The sequence below is a fragment of the Lepus europaeus genome, chromosome Y (genome assembly GCF_033115175.1).
Source record: "Lepus europaeus isolate LE1 chromosome Y, mLepTim1.pri, whole genome shotgun sequence".
NCBI classification, from domain to species: domain Eukaryota; kingdom Metazoa; phylum Chordata; class Mammalia; order Lagomorpha; family Leporidae; genus Lepus; species Lepus europaeus.
The window spans coordinates 20,565,295-20,584,660 of NC_084851.1; the positions used below are offsets into that span (position 1 = coordinate 20,565,295).

A 19,366-nucleotide genomic window follows, 5' to 3' on the forward strand; every position below is an offset into this window, starting at 1 on the left:
CCCCATATTAGTATAATCCAGATCTTTGATGTAAGTGACAGAGACACAAAAATTTTAGACATTGGCTTTTACCTACCAGTGTGCATGTCAATAGAAAGTCTGAATTGGGAGTGGAGCTATTACTTGAACCAAGGTAGTCCACTGTTGGTTGCAGGCATATCAAGCAGCAACTGCTGTGAAAACATCCTTTAACGGAATTTCTTTAATAGATATAGAAACTTTTAAGATATTTATTTCTTCTGATGTGAGTTGAGGCAGATTGTGTCTTTATTTTAACTAGTCCATTTCTTCTGGATTAAAACACCAATATTTTTGCAAGGGCAATTTGAAAGCCATGAATTCAGCATTTCAGCATTTTATATGCTTTCAGTGAGAAGATTGGTCAATCCTATTCTATTATTACACCAGGCAAAAGTTTTATTTGACTCCTATATTCATATTTGTTCTAATAGGTAATCTAATTACTGGCTTGTTACCTTAAACTTGTTTAGTCTTGGTTTTCAGCTTTTCTAGAGTAGGCACGAATATATGTCAAGTTTTCCATAAGCACTATTAAATTTGAAGGTCTTGACCACCAACATTTTATTTCCCTTAACATCAAACCAAGGCTATTTAACATACTTTTTTGTAGAATGGTCTAAAATAAGCATTACTTCAGTGTGTGGTTCTTACTTAAAAAGTACAGCCTTTAGGTATTTCACTTACACGCTTGTGATGTTAATAATATGTCAACAAGGTCTTACTTGGGTTGGAACTTAGATACCCTCCAAACCAAATAATCTGAAATGTATTTTTATACTTCCATCCCAGGATCAGTTACTCTGGTGAACCTCATGTAGTTTCACTCCATCAATGCTCAGTCTATCTCATGCTCAAGGACTTGTGCGGACTTTACATATTCAGTTCTCAAGGTTTCATCTGTTCAGTTACATTCATTCCAGTTTCTTCTTTGGAAAGTTCTTGCTGTCCTCAGATACGGTAACTACTGCAGCTCAATAGCAACAGGTATTGACTGGAATCCAGTTCATTGTATTGTTGAAAAGTCATTTTTCCCAGCAAGAACCCATATAACTGTAGTGACTGCTTGTCAAATTTTCTTTTCTTGGTGATCTCAATGTTTTATTGCATGTTGTTTGCCTGACATCTTCTCATAAACTTTCCTCAATGCTTTTTGTTGTGTTTTTTAGTGCCAAGAGATTTTAAGCGGGTATTGAAAGTAAAATCATCTGATGTCATTTCTGCACTCATGTTTTTGGTCCACTGAGAATATTTCCTGATTTTTCATATGAGAAAAATGCATTTTAGTAACTCACTTTGATACAATGTTAAATTTTGAAAGTCTGTCACATTTTCAGATAAAATGAAATGCAGAACAACAGAGAGAAGGAAGAGGTGAAACGATTTTGCTTCTACTGGCTCACTTCCCAAATAACCACAACATGCATGTGTGGGCCAGGCTGAAGCAAGGAGCCAGAAACTACATCCTGATCTCCTACATGGGTGGCAGGGGCAAAGTACATGGGACATCTTCCACTGCCTTCCCAGGCATAATAGCAAGACACTATATTGGAAGCAGAACAATCAGAACTTGAAGAGGCATTCCAGTGCAGGATACTGCTGCCACAAACAGGGGCTTAACCTGCTGTGACACAATGCCAGACCTTCATTTAAAATTAAGATTCAGTTATGTGGAAGCCAAAGTAAGAGAGAGCAAGCTGTTACCAGCTATCATCTATCACTTTTATTAGTTTTTCTGAAATAGTTGCTTATCACAGAATAATATATTAAAATATATGACACCAATGAAAGAGCCAGTGTGTTCCCACTGTCTGGTTTCTGATTGCTGCTGATGTGATGCTCTTTTGCAAACTTAAGAGGAAAGAGGTTTGGGGCCAACACCCAGAAGGTAGGGGACATTAGCACTCATGACACTAGATGGGACTTTATTCCCTGTCATATGTTTGTTATATAGATACAGCCACATGAACTGAAGCAGGATTTGAACACGTAGTGCATTCATGACTATCTTCATATACTCTTCAAAACTTACTAACAGAAAAGGATGAATACTACCACATACTGTGAGTTAGTGTTTTTATTCAGTGTCAGAGTGTGTAATTATTTCTGTAATTCTCAAGTTAACAAGGTAAAGATAAAAAGAAAAAATTAGTGAAAAAAATTAGTGAAAAACTAGATCAGTCAAGAATGGGGGTTGCCAACAAATTTCTAGAACACAGTAAATTTTGAAAAAATGAAGTATTTTGTGCTTTCAGTGCTTCATGTGAAAAACATATACATACACACACCATCAGCATGACCACCATCACCACCACCCCTCACTGGAGCCGCCTGTGTGTTGGAGAATTGAGGACACCATACAGGCAGAACACAGGAGCTGCAGGCATTGTCTGACAGTAAGAGGGCAATGAGACAGCTCTCAGAGCAGACCCATTTCTCTTCACTGAACACAGTTGTAGGACTGGGGGAGCAGAAGCCCTGTATGGGAAAGGTGTTGAGGAAATCAGCAAAATAATTTGCAAAAGTTTACCATGCTCTAGGTTACAAAGAGATGGTCTTAATTCCTATAAACTGTTGGTTTTCCCTAATGTGGGTAGTCAGGAAGTTTTTAAAAATGATTCATCATTCCCAATGAGGAAGCACTCACACATCTTACTTCCTGTCCTAACCCCAGAGCCTGTAAAGGTGAACCTACTGGGGCTGGCTGGGAGAAAAGAGGGAAGTGTGTTCCAGAAGGAACTGTCTGAGGGACAATAAAGGCTTCTTGCACATAATAAAAGGAATAACTAGCAAAAAAAAAATGATTCATCAATGGATTATGCTGCAGGAGTTGCAGGATCACAGTCCACCTGTGAGAAGAACAGGATAGTTTTCTCAGGGCTTGGAATCCTGTCAGATGTATCCTAGTGACTAGAACATATTCCACAGGATGCTTCACAGGCAGGGCTGCCTGGAGAGAACTGCAGCTGTCTTTGGGTAGGGCACATGAGTGTCTGTTGGTGCACAGGTGTGCATTCATGTGTTAAGGAGGCCAATGTATAGTGAGGAGAGCCTCCCACGTGCTCCAGGCCCTTCTTCCCAGGCACACAAAAAGGTGAAATCACTATCCATACAGGTCTGCTTCATCTCACTTAAGTTTTCTACTAAGAACAAATGTGTGTATTTGTATGTGTGTGTGTTGGGGTGGTTGATGGTGTGAGTGTCTCCTTGTGCATTTCAAAATCCCAATAACTTAGGCTTAAAGCCTCAACCAAAATAACCAGCAAAGGCATTTACAACAACCACACATTGCTCAAAGTCCAGGCTCACAGAAGAAAAATACCTACTGTGTGTAGACAGAATTATGTCATACAACCCCTAGAATACAGTGCATATTAGGGGTATGAAGAAAATTCTTAGGCATGGGGCTGGCGCGGTGGCTCAATGGGCCTGGGCTAAAGCACCTGCATCCCAAATGCACACCAGTTCGAGACCCAGCTGCTCCGATTCCTGTCCAGCCCTCTGCTATTGCCCCAGAAAGCAGTAGAAAATGACCCAAGTCCTTGGGCCCCTGCACCCATCTGGGAGATGCAGAAGAAGCTTCTGGCTCCTGGCTTCAGATTGGCACAGCTCCAGCCATTGCGTTCATCTGGGGAGTGAGCCTGTGGATGGAAGACCTCTCTTTCTCTCTCTGCCTCTCCTCTCTCCGTGTAACTCTGATTTTCAAATAAATAAATCTTTTTAAAAAAAGAAAATTTATAGGCTAGTTCAAGTATTTCTGCATCTTTAAATAGTTACTTATTTCATCTGAAAGGCAGAGTAACAGATAGAGGGTACAAAAAAGGAAGAGAGAGGGAGATCCTCCATCCACTGGTTCTGTCTCCAAATGGCCAAAATGGCTGAGCTGGGCCAGGTCAAAGCCATAATCCAGGAGCTGTACCAGGGCTCCAATGTGTGTGGCAGGGGCCCAAATACTTATACTGTCCTCCACTACTTTTCCAAGGAGCTGGATTGGAAATGAAGCAGTTAGGATTGAACTGGCACTTATATGGGATACTGGTATTGCAAGTGGCATCTTAACCTGTTATGCTACAATGCCAGCCTATAGTATTTGCAAGTTAAGGCTGCAAACTATTAAGCCATGATGTTATTAAATCTACAGCCTCCCACAAGGGTTTTAGGACTACACTGTGTGGTTCAGTTAATGTCCCAGGCATCTGAGGCTCCTTGCTCAGTTATGGTTTCATTGTTTCCTCTTCCTTGTAGGCCAGGTATGAGGCCTCCAGTGGAATTGATCTGTTGGGGAAGTTCCCATCCCCAACTCCTGAAGAGCAAGTTGCCAGCCAGGCACAGTGTGGCCTTCTCAATCAGTAAGGAGGGAATAGACACATGTTCTAAAAACAAGAAATGGGTAGGCATGAGCCATCAGGGCCTGGACAATTCTGAGTAGACCATGAAAAGGACACAGGAATCTTCTGAGATAACCTAATCCTTCCAGTGCCAGCTCCCAGTGGGCCCCAGCCCACGGCTGGCCTTGGGGAGCAAGGATGTATTGCTGCCTGGAGAAGCTACATTTGAGTCTGGAAAAGTCAGTACACTTCACCTCAAATATTTAAAGCAATTTTTTAAAGTAAATTGCCCAATTAAAGCTTGGTAATTTGTTTTCAAAAAAAGGATTTCTTTTTAATTAAAAAAAAATAGATAAAACAGAGCATGCACAATGTGGGAAGAGAAATAAGACAATTGCTGATTTGCATTTCGAACCTGCAAGGGGTGGGCAGGACACAGCCAGGAAGAGAAGAGAACCCCATTTCTCCTGTCCTTTGATCTCATAGTTCAGCTCCCTCCAACTTCAGCTGCACCATCAGGGAACACATGAGTCAGATTTACAAGAGTGTTTACATGTGCAAATGCAGGGAGCCATGCCCCAGGATACAAGATACAATCTGTGGACATCATAGAGACACTCCAGAACAATGCTCAACACCAAGAGCAACCACTGTTCAGCCTAACATCTCCCAGGACAGGAAATAGAGGAGTTCAAAGTTACCAATTGACTTCTATGCTGCTGCAATCTACTTCTGGGGCTCACTGAGGAGAGCAGGAACTGTTGCTCCTGGGGTTTGCCATCAGGAGCTTCTTGGTGCACAGCAGGTTCCAGAGAATGGATTCTTCTTTTCCAGGAGCTTGTGCAAGATGTCATACAGAGGAAGTGGCAGTCCTATTGTGTCCTTATTGGGCTCCTCCTCGCCTGACTGCTCCAAGCCCAAGCTCCTGCCAGACTGTGCTCCACTGTCCCTGCAGGGCAAGCTGTTCTGCTGGTTGCACATGCCAGCCAGGGGTTCCAGCTGCCTCCTCTCCACGCAGCTGCCTACTGCTGCCCAGCTGCTCCTGTTAGCTGGAATACTGCAGGGCAGTCCACGGCAGCATCTTAGGCCTCTGTCTTCACCTTCATAGTGTATTGCTTAGAACTTTCACATTTCCACTAGTTCAGTTGAGTCTTCTACTCCACTGGGACGCCAAGTTCTGCACTTTGCAGAGAGAGCCTGCATCATTGAATTCAGGCACCCAGTTGGGGGAGAGCACAGGTCTTCAGTGGAGCAGCCTGTGCAGGACCTGGATGGGGCCTCTGAGTATTTTCCCCTTTCTTTGCTGGTTCATGAGTTGCACTCACTCTGGACATGGTGGGACTCCATGTGTCACTTCCCCACAAGGACACAGGAGCTCCTTGCTACAGTACAATCACATGTGCTAGGCTCTTGGCCCAGCAGGGCCAGGGTACAGACTCAGTGGATGCTGACCCACAGGTGGTGTATAGGCCTGCACCTGCAGGCAGGGCAAATGGGGCAGCACAGTGTGCTCCCTGGAAGTCACTTCTTGAAAATGTGGCTTCTCAGACTAGGGAATGTGGCGCCAAGTGCCTCCTTTTCTTCTTCTCATCCCCCACCCCCACCTCTTGGCTTCCTTCCCACTCCTTCATCTCCCCTCCCCTTCCTTCCTTTCCCTACCCCTCTCTTCCCACACCTCCTCCTCTGCCTCTTTTTTTTGCATTTGCTACTAAACATGTTGCTTTTTTATGTTATGTTTCCATGCATAATTGAATCAAAATATAAATTTTGTTTTTTTTTTCCTTTATTCACCACTATCACACTGTGTGAACATTATTACAGGGTCCTTTCTCCTTGCTGTTCTTTTCTGCAGGATTTTTTTTCACTATTTTTGGCTTGAGTGTTCTTAACATGCCTATAATAATTTACTGTAGAAAATAAAGTATCCAGTGATTTTTAAATTAAGAATTTGGCCGGCGCCGTGGCTCAATAGGCTAATCCTCTGCCTTGCGGCGTGGGACACCGGGTTCTAGTCCCAGTCAGGGCACCGATTCTGTCCCGGTTGCCCCTCTTCCAGGCCAGCTCTCTGCTGTGGCCAGGGAGTGCAGTGGAGGATGGCCCAAGTGCTTGGGCCCTGCACCCCATGGGAGACCAGGAGAAGCACCTGGCTCCTGCCATTGGATCAGCGTGGTGCGCCGGCCACAGCACGCCTACCGTGGCAGCCATTGGACGGTGAACCAACGGCAAAAAGGAAGACCTTTCTCTCTGTCTCTCTCTCTCACTGTCCACTCTGCCTGTCAAAAAAAAAAAGAATTTATAATTTATAAATTATAAATACATTTTATAAAATGCACCTTTCATATTTAAGTTTCTATAAATTAAAATGGGGTAAAAACTTTTTATAATATTAAGCTTTTATTCAAAAACATGTTTTCCCCTTTTACAATGATACGTGTGTATAAGCTTCTCTAACATTTTATTTTATTTTAATATTTTTTAGTTAAAATGAGATCTTCTATTCCATTATATTTTGTAATTGGTGTGTGTTGAAAAACACAGACTATTGTTATTTGAATATTGATTTTATAAAATGATTCATTAGGTTAGCTTGCTAATTTTAGCTTTTCCAAGATTATTTTAATTTTTTCTGTAACCAAATAATGTTCAACAAAATATTTTTCTCCTCCTCTGAAATTATTATGGTTCTAATTTGATTTTTTCCCTATTTCCATAGTTAATAATCTAATAACAATGAAGAAAGTGGCATCTATGTCCAACGCTTAAGTGCTATATAGTTTTGTTTCAAAATTCTTAGTGTATCAATGCTATTATAAAGATAACTTACTTCAGAATACTTTAAATGTACAAAACAAATAGTATAAAATAATCACATAGTTCCTATATATCCCATACTGGGCTTCCTTACTGCTAACATCATATACTAGAATGATATATTTGTCACAATCAATATGCACTCATTGAGTTCTCTATTTTTTTTTTATTTTTGACAGGCAGAGTGGACAGTGAGAGAGAGAGAGAGAGACAGAGAGAAAGGTCACCCTTTGCCGTTGGTTCACCCTCCAATGGCCGCCGCGGTAGCGCACTGCGGCCAGCGCACTGCGCTGTTCCGATGGCAGGAGCCAGGTGCTTATCCTGGTCTCCCATGGGGTGCAGAGCCCAAACACCTGGGCCATCCTCCACTGCACTCCCTGGCCACAGCAGAGAGCTGGCCTGGAAGAGGGGCAACTGGGACAGGATCGGTGCCCCGACCGGGACTAGAACCCGGTGTGCCGGCGCCGCAAGGCGGAGGATTAGCCTGTTGAGCCACGGCGCCAGCCTGAGTTCTCTATTTTTATAGAATTCTGATAGTCTTCCACAATTAGTGAAACATGCCAACTTCCCCAATTTTTTACCCAACTCCCGCTATCCCTCCTCCCACTTTCAAATTCTAACACTAACAATATTTGTTGAGATTGAGGGGTTTGGGGGTCCTACATCTGAGGAAGATTTTGTTAACACATAATCTGCCTCTAATTACAGATGCCAAGAAAATATCTGATGTTCCTTAATTGAGGTAGAGTCTGCATTCTCTTCCTCTGACTCTAAGCTACTATGTGAGTGCCTGGACACAGGATCACACTATAAACAATGTCGTGCCAGTTTCTAGACCTGGCCTTCAATGCAACGGCAGTTTTAGGCCTTATTGAAGTCAGTAGAACTACTCTCTTGTGGGCAATGCCTGGAGAAACTTAGAGAGTGAAGCATGCCCAGCTGATTCCCAGCACCCTCGCCACCTCTGTGACAACACACCAGTTAAGTGTATTAATTGTCTTAAACCTTGTAGATGAGCTGATACCCAAGATTAATATCCCAGTGTGATCTCAGCCAATATCATGAGAAACAGACATATTTTCCAATGAATCAGTGCCTGTATTTTTGACTGACATAGTCGTGAGATAATAAAATATATACTCTTTATGTCTAAAGTCTGTCATTTTTGCATATGATCTGATATAACAATATTACTTTCCTTTTGTCTACTCAATATAATTGATTACATTAACAGATTTAATATTAAACCAATTTAGTCTGGATTATTATATATAATTATCTTGCTATTTAAAATTATTTAATATTTTGTACTCATTGTAATATTTCATAATTGTTATACTTCATTTTTGGTCTAAGAATTCTTTGTTGATGAAATCTGTTGACTTTTAGATGAAATTTTCCTTCCTTGTCTATATGTGGATAGTATGAGATCATCTATGCTTCCAAGGATTTGCAGATTTCTTCTACTTCTTTTTATTGTGGTGAGATATTTATTGTGGTGAGAGAGAAAGAGAGAGAGAGGGAGAGAGAGAGAGAGAGAGAGAGAGAGAGAGAGATCTTCAATCTGCTGGTTCACTGCTCATATGACCACAACAGCCAGGACTGGGCCAGGCAAAAGCCAGGAATCAGGAGCTTCATCTCAGCCTCCCACATGGGTGTAGGGGCCCAGTGACTTGAGCCTTCTTCTGCTGCCTTTCTTAGGTCCACTTGCAGGGAGCTAGATCAGAAGTAGGGCAGCTGGACTAGAAACTGGCACCCATATGGAATGCCACCATTGCATGTGAGTGCTTAACCAGTTAGGCCACAATGCTGGCCCAAAGATGTGGTTATTTTTATCTTATAACTTATAAAATTGTATATTAGCAATTTCTCCACCTCCATTTTTAAAGTTCGATTAGCTAAGTAATTACTTATTTTATAAAAAGGAATTTTGGGTTGTTTTTCTAATACTTTATGATTTCTGCTTCATTAAAGTTTTCTTTACTATTTATTAATAATGATTTTCTCTTCATTATTGTGTTTTTAGACTTTTGAATTATGCTTTCCTAATAAAATTACATTGAATTTAACTGCTTTAGAAACAACTGAGATACTGCTTTTAAAAAAAAATTTGTGTTATGTATTTGAATGACAGAATGACAGAGAAGGAGCAAAAGAGGTCTTCCATTATTTGGTTAAATCCCTAAATGACCACAATGCTCATACTGGACCAGGAACTCCATCTGGGTCTCCCATATGGGTGGTAGGTGTCCAAGAATTTGGACCATCTTCCACTGCCTTCCCAAGAAGTCAGATCAAAAAGTGGAACAGGTGGGACTTGAACCTGCACTCCTCTAAGGGATCCAGAATTGCAGCAACTTCGTGCACCACAACACTGACTCTCGGATATTAATTTAGGTTATGCTTTTGGTTATAATTTTAAAAAGATTCTATGAAGTGTAGGGATTGTTATACAGCATGCCATTTACTCTACCATCTTGCTAACAACTGTACACAGTTGCTGTATACTGATGGCTTTGTTGTATTTTTGTTGCAATGAAAATGTGTGCTCTAAATCACAATCCAAATAAAATGACCTATATTTTTAGGTGTGTATTTTAGGAAACCAATTGTTCTCTTTTATATTTCATCAACTAATTTACCCCTAAGACAATCACATTCTACAGTTTTAAAGCCAAGCTTTTTAAAATTTTATTTATATATTTGAAAGAGTTACAGGGAGAGGTCTTCCATCCAATGGGGCCTGCGGGCCAGGGGGCTGCTGAGCTACGATTGGCTGGTGCCCAGAGGCAGGGCCTGCATGCACCTCGGCAGCAAGCTGCGATTGGCCTCGGATCTGGGCCTGCTGCCAGCATGCAGGGGTGGTTTAGGGGACCGGGGGCAGAGCCAAGGCTGCAGAAGATGTGGAGCAGGTAGCTGCAGTGGCCCATACTGAACCCCGTGATGAGTGTGGGGAAGGAGGCAGAGAGGGTCGGGGAGTGTGGACAGCGGCCTCCAGCCCTGTGGTGACAGTGCCAGCGACAGTAGCAAGTTTGGTGGTGGTGACAGTACCAATGTTTGCTGGGGAGCCGCAGATAGCAGGCAGCAGAGGGGCATATCTGCCTCGGGCAGTGCTGCTAGGACCCCCTGGTCGCCAGGTCCCGCACCCCTGCCAACACGAATGCTGCCTCGGGGACCCCCGCGCTCTCCAGTCCAGTCACTAGACAAGCTGGTGTTGGGAATTCAGGATGGTTACGGATTCAACAGGGATGACCCCAAGGAGGACGTCTTTGTTCACTAGACAGCTATTAGAAGAATCAGCCCCAGGGAGTTTCTGCACAGCGCTGGTGATGGGGACCCTGTGGAGCTTGATGTCACGGGAGGAGAGAAGGGCACAGAAGCTGCTAATGTAACTGGGCCCAGAGCAGGCAGGCGCCGGTGAAGGGGTAGCCGCTGTGCCCCTGTCGGAGCAGGTTCCATGATTCATGCCCCAGCCTCGCCCGGCTGCCGCGCACCCACGGGTCAGAGGCGCCCTCCACTGGGGAAGAACCTTGCAATGAAGGAGAGCCAGCTGAACACTGCGTTGGGGCCCAGAGGCCATGGCCATCACTTGTACCAAGGGTGCCTGGCCTCTGTGCGAGGACCCCTGGCCCCCCAGCCAGCAGCAGCCAATAGAGGGCACTGTGGGCTGGAGCCCAAAGACATGGCCCCAGAACAGGAAGACCAACAATGGGGATGTGAGGGGTCCCCCAGCTCAGACTTCGGCCCAGACATCGCAGGCCCTTCCTTCCTATGCACCCCAGCAGCCGAAAATGGAAGGTGGGGGTGGGGAGACCTATTCAGCCAAGGCCACACTGATGGCTCCTGGCCTGAGCCCCAGCACTCAGGAAACTGCCTCTGCTGCTGGTCCCACAGAGACCTCAGCCCCAGAGACCTAGGCTCCATCAACACTGAGACCCACCACCACCACCATGCTGGAGAGCATAGAAGTCAATGGACACCCAGCCACCATCTCTGTCTGCCAGTGTTTCTGACTGATTTGTACCCTACCCAGCACCCCTCTCCATTTTCCCATAATTCATGACGTGAAAACATTGGCTTTTCCCCTTTCTCTTGAGACTCAGGAGAGCCAAAGCAGCAGCCTTTTGCCTGGTTCCTCTCTCCCCTACCAAGGGTTGAAGGAAGGGATCCACCCTGATTCTCAGAGGCGTCTACTCCATCCTCTAAATCAGGCTGAAAAGGAACCAGCCACCTCTTACCTCCTAGGGTTTTCTCTCCCACTTCAGCTTATTTTTTGTTTCCCTCAACCCCCTAACTCAGAAGCCATTTTATGAACTACTATGTGCCACCCTAGCCTTCAGTAAAAACAAAAGCAGCCTTGCGTATTAAAAAGAAATTGATCCATTTTTAACATATGTCTTTTAGTAAATGCCTAAATTGCATAGACATTGGATAAGGCATTTAAACATGCCTAAGGGATCATTGAGGGCAGGTATTATTCCTTAACTCTCTTAATGCTAATCAACCTTATTTAACATAGTATTGGAAGTATCAGCAAGAGCAATTAGATGCGAAAAAGAAATATAGTGCTTCAACTTGGAAAGCAGGAAGTCATGGTTTTGTACATGGCAAGGTCTAAATATTGCACCAAAAATTGTTAGAACTGATAAACTAACTCAGTAAATTTACAAGATCAAAAATCAGCTTCCAAAAATCTAGCTTTTTAATACAACAGTAATAATTTTGCTGAAAGAAAAATCGAGATAGAAATTCTATTCACAATAGATACAAAAATTTAAATATTTAGGAATAACTAATTTTGGAAGGTGAAGGATATTTACAGTAAGATTATAAACATTGGTAGAAGGTATCATCAAGGTCACAAATAAAAGGAAATATTATTTGTTCATGAACTGGAAGAACAAATATTGTTAGGATGTCCATACAATCTAAAGCAATGTGCAGATATAATATCAATGACATTCTCTACAGAATTACAAAAATATCCTAAATTTGTGTAGTATCACAAAAGATCTAAAATAGCCAAAGTGAATCCAAGTGAAAAGATAGCACTGGAGGCATCATAGGACCATATTTCAAAACTGCAATAGTTGAAACAGCATCATACTGGCATCAAACCCAACACAAGGATCAATGGGACAGTTCAGTTAATGCTGAAATCAATCCATGTACATGCATCCACTTGATGTTTGATGCAAGAGTCAAGAACAGACATTGGAAAAAGATAATCCATTCAATAAATGATCTGACAAATCTATGTAATAATAATTTTTACATATGTAAAAAATAAAATAAAATGCATACCTCTCATCATATTAAAAAAAAATCAACTCACGATGGATAAAAAGCCTAAAGATAAAACCTGAAACTATGAAATTACTAGAAGATAACAAAGGGAACAAACTTCAAAACAGTGATGTAGACAAATATTTGAATATGATGACAAAATAGCACAGGCAAGAAATACAAAACTAGATAAATGGGATTATATTACACTCAGAAACTACTGCATAGCAAAGGAAAGCCACATCTAACAGAATGTGAGAAAATATTTGCAAGCTACTTATCAAACAAAGGATTAAGAATCAGAACATATCTGAAACAAAAAACTCATCAACAAAATAATCAAATGAAGAAATGGGCAAAGGACATGCATGGACAGTTCTCAAGATAAGATATACACATCCTCAAGAAACACATGAAAAATATGCAATATCAATGGTCAAAATAGAAATTCAAATCTAAACTACAATGAGATATCACCTCAACACTATTCAAATTATATCATTAAAGAGACAAAGTACAAATGTGAGGAAGGATGTGGTGAATTGGGAACTCTCACAAAGCATCAGTGGTAATGTGAATTATTTTGCAATTCTGGAAAACTGTGTCAGAATTTATTTTTGTTTTTAATTTACTAAGTATATATTTGAGATGAGATTGTTAACTTACATCATAGTCAAAGGCTTAATGGCTCTAATAAATAAAAAGTTAAACAAATAAAAAATTAAAAATACCATAGTCCAGTAGAAAAATAGGAAAGGGCTATAAACAATAGTAAAATGAAAAGATATGCAATCTCACTTATATAAAGTAAATTTACAAATAGCCACAACATTATTAAAGCTATAGGAACACATAATTCCTATCAACACATATAATGAAGATTTAAAATAAATTTTGACAATTTATTTAAAATTAGGATCCAGAAATCCCACTATTGGATATATATTTGAAAGACATGAAATCATTTTATCAGAGAGTTACAGCACTATTCACAGTAGCTAAAAATGGAATCAATGGAGTTTCATTCTCAAATGTATGGATAAAAACATGTGTTACCTATACACAATGGAATACTACTCAGATATAAAAGGGATGAAGTCTTGTCATTTGTAGCAAAATGCTGGAAACTGGAGTTCATTGTGTTAAGTAAACCAACATAGATGGGTACATGTAATGAAACATCACATGGTATCCCATAATTATGCATAACTTTAAAAATCTGGCTAGCATTTCCCCACACTGACTTCCTTCTTACATTTAGTGTGTCTACTATACAACTTCTGTAAACTGTGAAATATGAAGGGTTTGTTTATGAATAATTGTATGTGTATTAACAGATTGTATGTGTATTAGTAGTACTAGATTTACATTTTCAGCATTACCAGAGAAAGGGTAGGCTTTATGCCCTATCTGCATTGCATAGGCCTGAATGGAGTTGCAAGATATCTTGACTAAGTTTATTACTAAAACATTTAAATTGAGTTTCTAAATGCTGTTTCCAAATGGATTCTTCTGAAAACATCAAACATCTTTGTCTATATTTCAGTATACATTCTTAAAGAAGATATTGTAAGAATGCATGAAATTTAAGTGAGGCAAATTTTTGTCTTTCCTGCTCTTTATTATCTTAGAGGCAAATGCAGAGACAGAGATGGAGAGAGAAGTCATAAACAAAGCACTCTTACACTGGTTCATTTCCCAATTGTTCACAAGAACTGGGAATGAACTCATTAAAACCTGAAGTCAGGAACCCAATCCAGATGTCTTATATAGATGGTATGAATCAAAATACTTGGTCCATCACCTGCTGCCTCCCAGGGTGTCCATTATCGCAAAGCCAGCATCTGGAGTAGAAACAGGGCTCCAGCACAAGCACTGTGATATTGGGTGTGGGCATCCCAACTTGTGACTTAACTGCCAGGCCACATACCCATTCACTTTTATTGTTTCAAAAAGTTCTTGACAATCAAAACTTTTTAATTTTTTTATTTACTTGACAGAGAGAGTTAGATAGTGAGAGAGATACAGAGATAGTCCAAGACTTTTAAATTAAAATACTTTATCATGTGTCTTGGATTGAATTTCTCGTATAATTTTTGTACTCATCTTCAATGGTTTGAATGTCACATTTTATTCTTGAAGTATAGATGTAGAAATATCTTTATGGATTAATATAAAATTGGCAATTTTTATCAAGGCTTTTCATGGTAATAAATGGATCATATATCAGAATGATATAACAATTTTAAATATTAAGTTGTCCAAAAGAAAGTATCAAATGACATGAAACAAAAGCCACTAAGGTAATCATTGGCATCATAAATAAGAGTGTAAATTGTTAAATCATCAACAGGAGTCCCCGTGCACTTACTCTCCATGTAGGACCTTTGTTTTTAATGAGTTGTACTATGAGAATTAACTGTAAAACTTGTTTTCAAACAGTACTTTATACTTTGTGTGTGTGTGTGGGTGCAAATTGCTGAAATTTTTACTTAAGTATAGGGGTGATCTTCTGTATATAAAGTTAATTAAAAATGGATCTCAAAAGGCTTCCATAGCCTTGGAAACTCATGACTAGAGCCTAGGGAGATTACTGATGCCATAAACAAGAGTGTCAATTGTGAAGTCAACAACAGGAGTCACTGTGCACTTACTCCGCATGTGGGATCTCTGTCCTTAATGTGTTGTCCAATGTGAATTAATGCTATAACTAGTACTGAAACAGTATTTTACACTTTATGTTCAGTGTGGGTGCAAACTGATGAAATCTTTACTTGATATATACTAAATCGATCTTCTGTATATAAAGATAATTTAAAATGAATCTTGATGTGAATGGAATGGGAGAGGGAGCAGGATATGGGAGGGGTGCAGGTGGGCAGGAAGTTATGGGGGGGAAAGCCATTGTAATCCATAAATTGTACTTTGGAAATTTATATTTACTTAATACAAGTTTAAAAAATGAATCTTGTGAGTCCTACTGATTCTTTTATAATAGAATTAGTTTCCTACCTTGAAGAGAATAGAGAAATGAAAGACAAGTTGGGCTTAGAATAGAGAAATGAGGGAGCAAGTCCTAGATCGCTTGCTGACAATAGCAATATCACATGAATACTTAGCAAACAGTTTCAACCATTAGATAACAACTTAAGAAAACATTTACCAGAAGGTCCAATGCCTTCTATAAATTTTAAGAATCATGTATTTGGAAACACCTCTTAAATATCTAACATGGTGTAATTTGTTTAGCCAGTAAACTTAAGCACAACCATATAAAATGTTTTTAGTTTCTTTCTACCAGCAAGTTTAAAACATATGATACACAGATTCAGGTCACACAAATTAAAATGTATCTTTGATTGATTTTAGCAGCTTAAATTTATGGACAATCTTATCTATAAGCCATTTAAAATAAAACTCTTAATAAAATTTCCCCATGTGGACATACAATATGTACACACATATGACATAGCATAATAGACCAATATAGCAATTTTAATAACAGCTTTTAAAATCTTTAACTCTTTTTGTAGATTGCCAATTGATTTGAATTGCTTTTTGTTTTTAGTAACCTCAGTTAACCATACTTTCTCTCAGTTGGTACTGTTAATACATTATTGGCTTCATCTGTTTACAGAGCCATCCCAAAGTACTGAATACAATAGAAGTGGCTGGAAAAAGTCCATAGGAACCTATAGGAGGACAGCTAAACACAGAACCAACAACGCTTTAGTTTTATGAGCAGCACATCATATATAACTATGGATGACAAAAGACTTTAAGTTGCCATGTTTAAAATTATAAACTCATCAACCAACAAGAGGCACTTGCTTACTTCACAGTATTTTTGAAAGCACATGTAGGATTTTACGAGTATTTAACCCTTTAGGCCTCTGGGGCTTTCTCATTAAGATAACTGTCATGTCTAGTAACACAAGATCATTAGACTTTAATTCTCAAACATTTTTATTAATAGCATTTTCCATTATAGAAACTTAAAATCTAGTACCACATCACATCTTGACAGTCCTTCTAATATAATCCAAATAGCCTGATTAGTTGGTGTCTCTATAAGATGAGAGACATAGGTCCTTCGATTTTTTCAGTTGGGCCCCAAACTGGAAAAAACAAAGTCCAGGATATAAAAGAGATGGCTAATATTTTTCTGTAATAGCATAGCCAAAATAAGAACTTAAATAATAATCTCATAGCTAGATTCACTTCACCATCAGCAAAGTATACAGTAAGTAGAAAAAACCTCCCTTTCAGACAAAAGGGAAAGAAAGTTTTAAAGTGAGAATATAATTTTCCTCATGGGCATTGTCTACCTTAGAAAAACTACTACAGAACATGCCTGTGACTATAGACTTGTAGTCAGGCCACCGAAGATTAGAGATGGGACACGGGCACTCCCTTGACTTGCATCCTCTGGTCTGCTTGAACACAAACCAGGAGGAAAAGAAAGCTAGGCATCAGAAGCAATGGGTGGCAGGCCTATTAATGGCTGATCTGTACAGTGATCTGCCCTCAAGGAGACCCAACAGGCCAGCCCACTGCAGTGGCTTTCAATGTGGTAAGCCTGGGCTTCAGTAGAAGTCAGCTTGTGAAGAGCCCTGGCAGCTCTGCCAAGAGTTGGATCACTGGAAATGGACCTGCCCTGGAGTCGAAGGATGCCCAGGTCAGAGCCACAGATCTTATTTGCTCTAAGCTGAAAAGCCCTTCACTCAGCCCAACTTCCAAAGTGACTACTGCAGCTGAGGGTATGGTCAAGTAGGGTCAGCAACATTGCAGGCAGAAGTGTAAATTTCTTGTTAGAGATGCCCCTGCCTTTATCTGGCCAGCTCTCCTCCCAGCCCAGCCAAGTAATGAAAGTCAACAGAGTGCCTTCCCCTAGGAGGTTCACACCTCCCTTAGGACGTACCCCATGTGAAGAGATAGATAGGTCTGGGCCTCTTAACTTACAAGGCCTAAAGCCCAACAGATTATTATCAAGCCCCTTCTGTCAGGTTCTATTTGCCTCTCAATCAGAAAAATTACTTGTAGCTTAGACAGAACCTTTCTTAGCTCCTCTAATAATGACTCTGTCCTTTGTTCTAGGCCCTGTCTAATGCACTTGGGCCTCATTCCTTTGTAATCATAACCTCTACTCTACCACCAATGGCTCTACTCCCAACCTGTGTGCACTGATGGTCCTCTTCCCCACTTAATGCTCTATAATTGTTCAGACCTGGTAAATGCCACTCTTAGGATCATTGGTTACTATCCACACTCTGTCTTTTATGACTTTGTCTAAATATGATCAGAGATGGCAAACTTGGAAGGCTTCCATAGCCTTGGCAACTCATGACAACAGCCTAGGGTGGTTACCGGCACCATAAACTAGAGTGTCAATTTGTTGGGTCAACAACAGGAGCCACTGTGCACTTGCTCCTCATGTGGGATCTCTGTCGTTAATGTGCTGTACATTGTGATTTAATGCTATAATTAATACTCAAACAGTATGTTTCACTTTGTGTTTCTATGTGGGTACAAACTGTTGAAATCTTTATACTAAATTGATCTTCTGTATATAAAGAGAATTGAAAATGAATCTTGATGTGAATGGAAGGCAAGAGGGAGTGGGAGAGGGGAGGGTTGTGGGTGGAAGGGAAGTTATGGGAGGGGGAAGCCATTGTAATCCATAAGCTGTACACTGGAAATTTATATTCATTAAATAAAAGTTAAAAAAATGAATCTTAATGAAGAATGGGATGGGAGAGGGAGTAGGAGATGGGATGTTTTGAAGGTGGGAGGGTGGGTATGGGGGGAAGAACTGCTATATTCCTAAAGCTATACCTATGAAATTTATATTTATTAAATAAAAGCTTTCTAAAAATTTTTAAAAGAAGTCAATAAGAAAACAGAAGCCCAGAGAAGACTCTAGTATTTAAAACTCAAATAACCTATATAATCTATGGATGAAAAAATCACATAGAAAATTATAATTTAAGTCAGCGTCGTGGCTCAACAGGCTAATCCTCCGCCTTGCGGCGCCGGCACACCGGGTTCTAGTCCCGGTCGGGGCACCGATCCTGTCCCAGTTGCCCCTCTTCCAGGCCAGCTCTCTGCTGTGGCCAGGGAGTGCAGTGGAGGATGGCCCAAGTGCTTGGGCTCTGCACCCCAGGGGAGACCAGGAGAAGCACCTGGCTCCTGCCATCGGAACAGCGCAGTGCGCCGGCCACAGCGCGCTACCGCGGCGGCCATTGGAGGGTGAACTAACGGCAAAAGGAAGACCTTTCTCTCTGTCTCTCTCTCTCTCTCACTGTCCACTCTGCCTGTCAAAAATAAAAAAATAAAAAAAAATAAAAAAAAGAAAATTATAATTTATGTTGGACAAAACTAAAATACAAAATATGTTACATTTGTGGTAGATACATGGAGGCCAGAATGTCTTTATGACTCTAACATCTGAGGTGGAAATTACTGCCCTTTGAATGTAGGCTGACCTTTGCCTACTGAGCCAACACAGCTTGGCATATTTAAAACACTGAAAAAGCCATTAGTAACAAAGGATGCTACTCTAACTGTAAATGTATTAACTTTAATTTGTATATTATTCTCTAAATAAATGACAATCATTTAATAGTCTATGTTATGATACCAAATTTTAATTTTGAATTTAAAATGTTAAGAAGGGAGGAACAATGACAATGGGGTTGGTAGTAACTTATTTTATATAATACTAATGATTCAAAAGCAACAAAAGAAAACTGTAGCAGGAATTGTATAAAATTAAAACTACACAACAAAAGGTACTATCAGAGTGAAAAGGGAACCCATTTGATGGGAAGAGTCTTTACAATTCATGTTTCAGAAGAGATCATTATTAGAGATATGTTGCATATAAGAAAATCCCAAAACTCAGAAACAAAAACATTTAGAGA

At 40.4% G+C, this 19,366-nt stretch overlaps 1 non-coding gene and 1 pseudogene across 1 annotated transcript; both read left to right on the forward strand.

The window, feature by feature from the left end:
- LOC133754140 (Y-box-binding protein 2-like) overlaps window positions 1-11,220 on the forward strand; it is an 80,196-nt pseudogene extending 68,976 nt beyond the window's left edge.
- LOC133754248 (small nucleolar RNA SNORD22) lies at window positions 2,645-2,770 on the forward strand. The gene has a single exon (XR_009865175.1). It is a non-coding gene; the product is annotated as a small nucleolar RNA SNORD22 (small nucleolar RNA).
- Window positions 11,221-19,366: the final 8,146 nt, after the last annotated feature.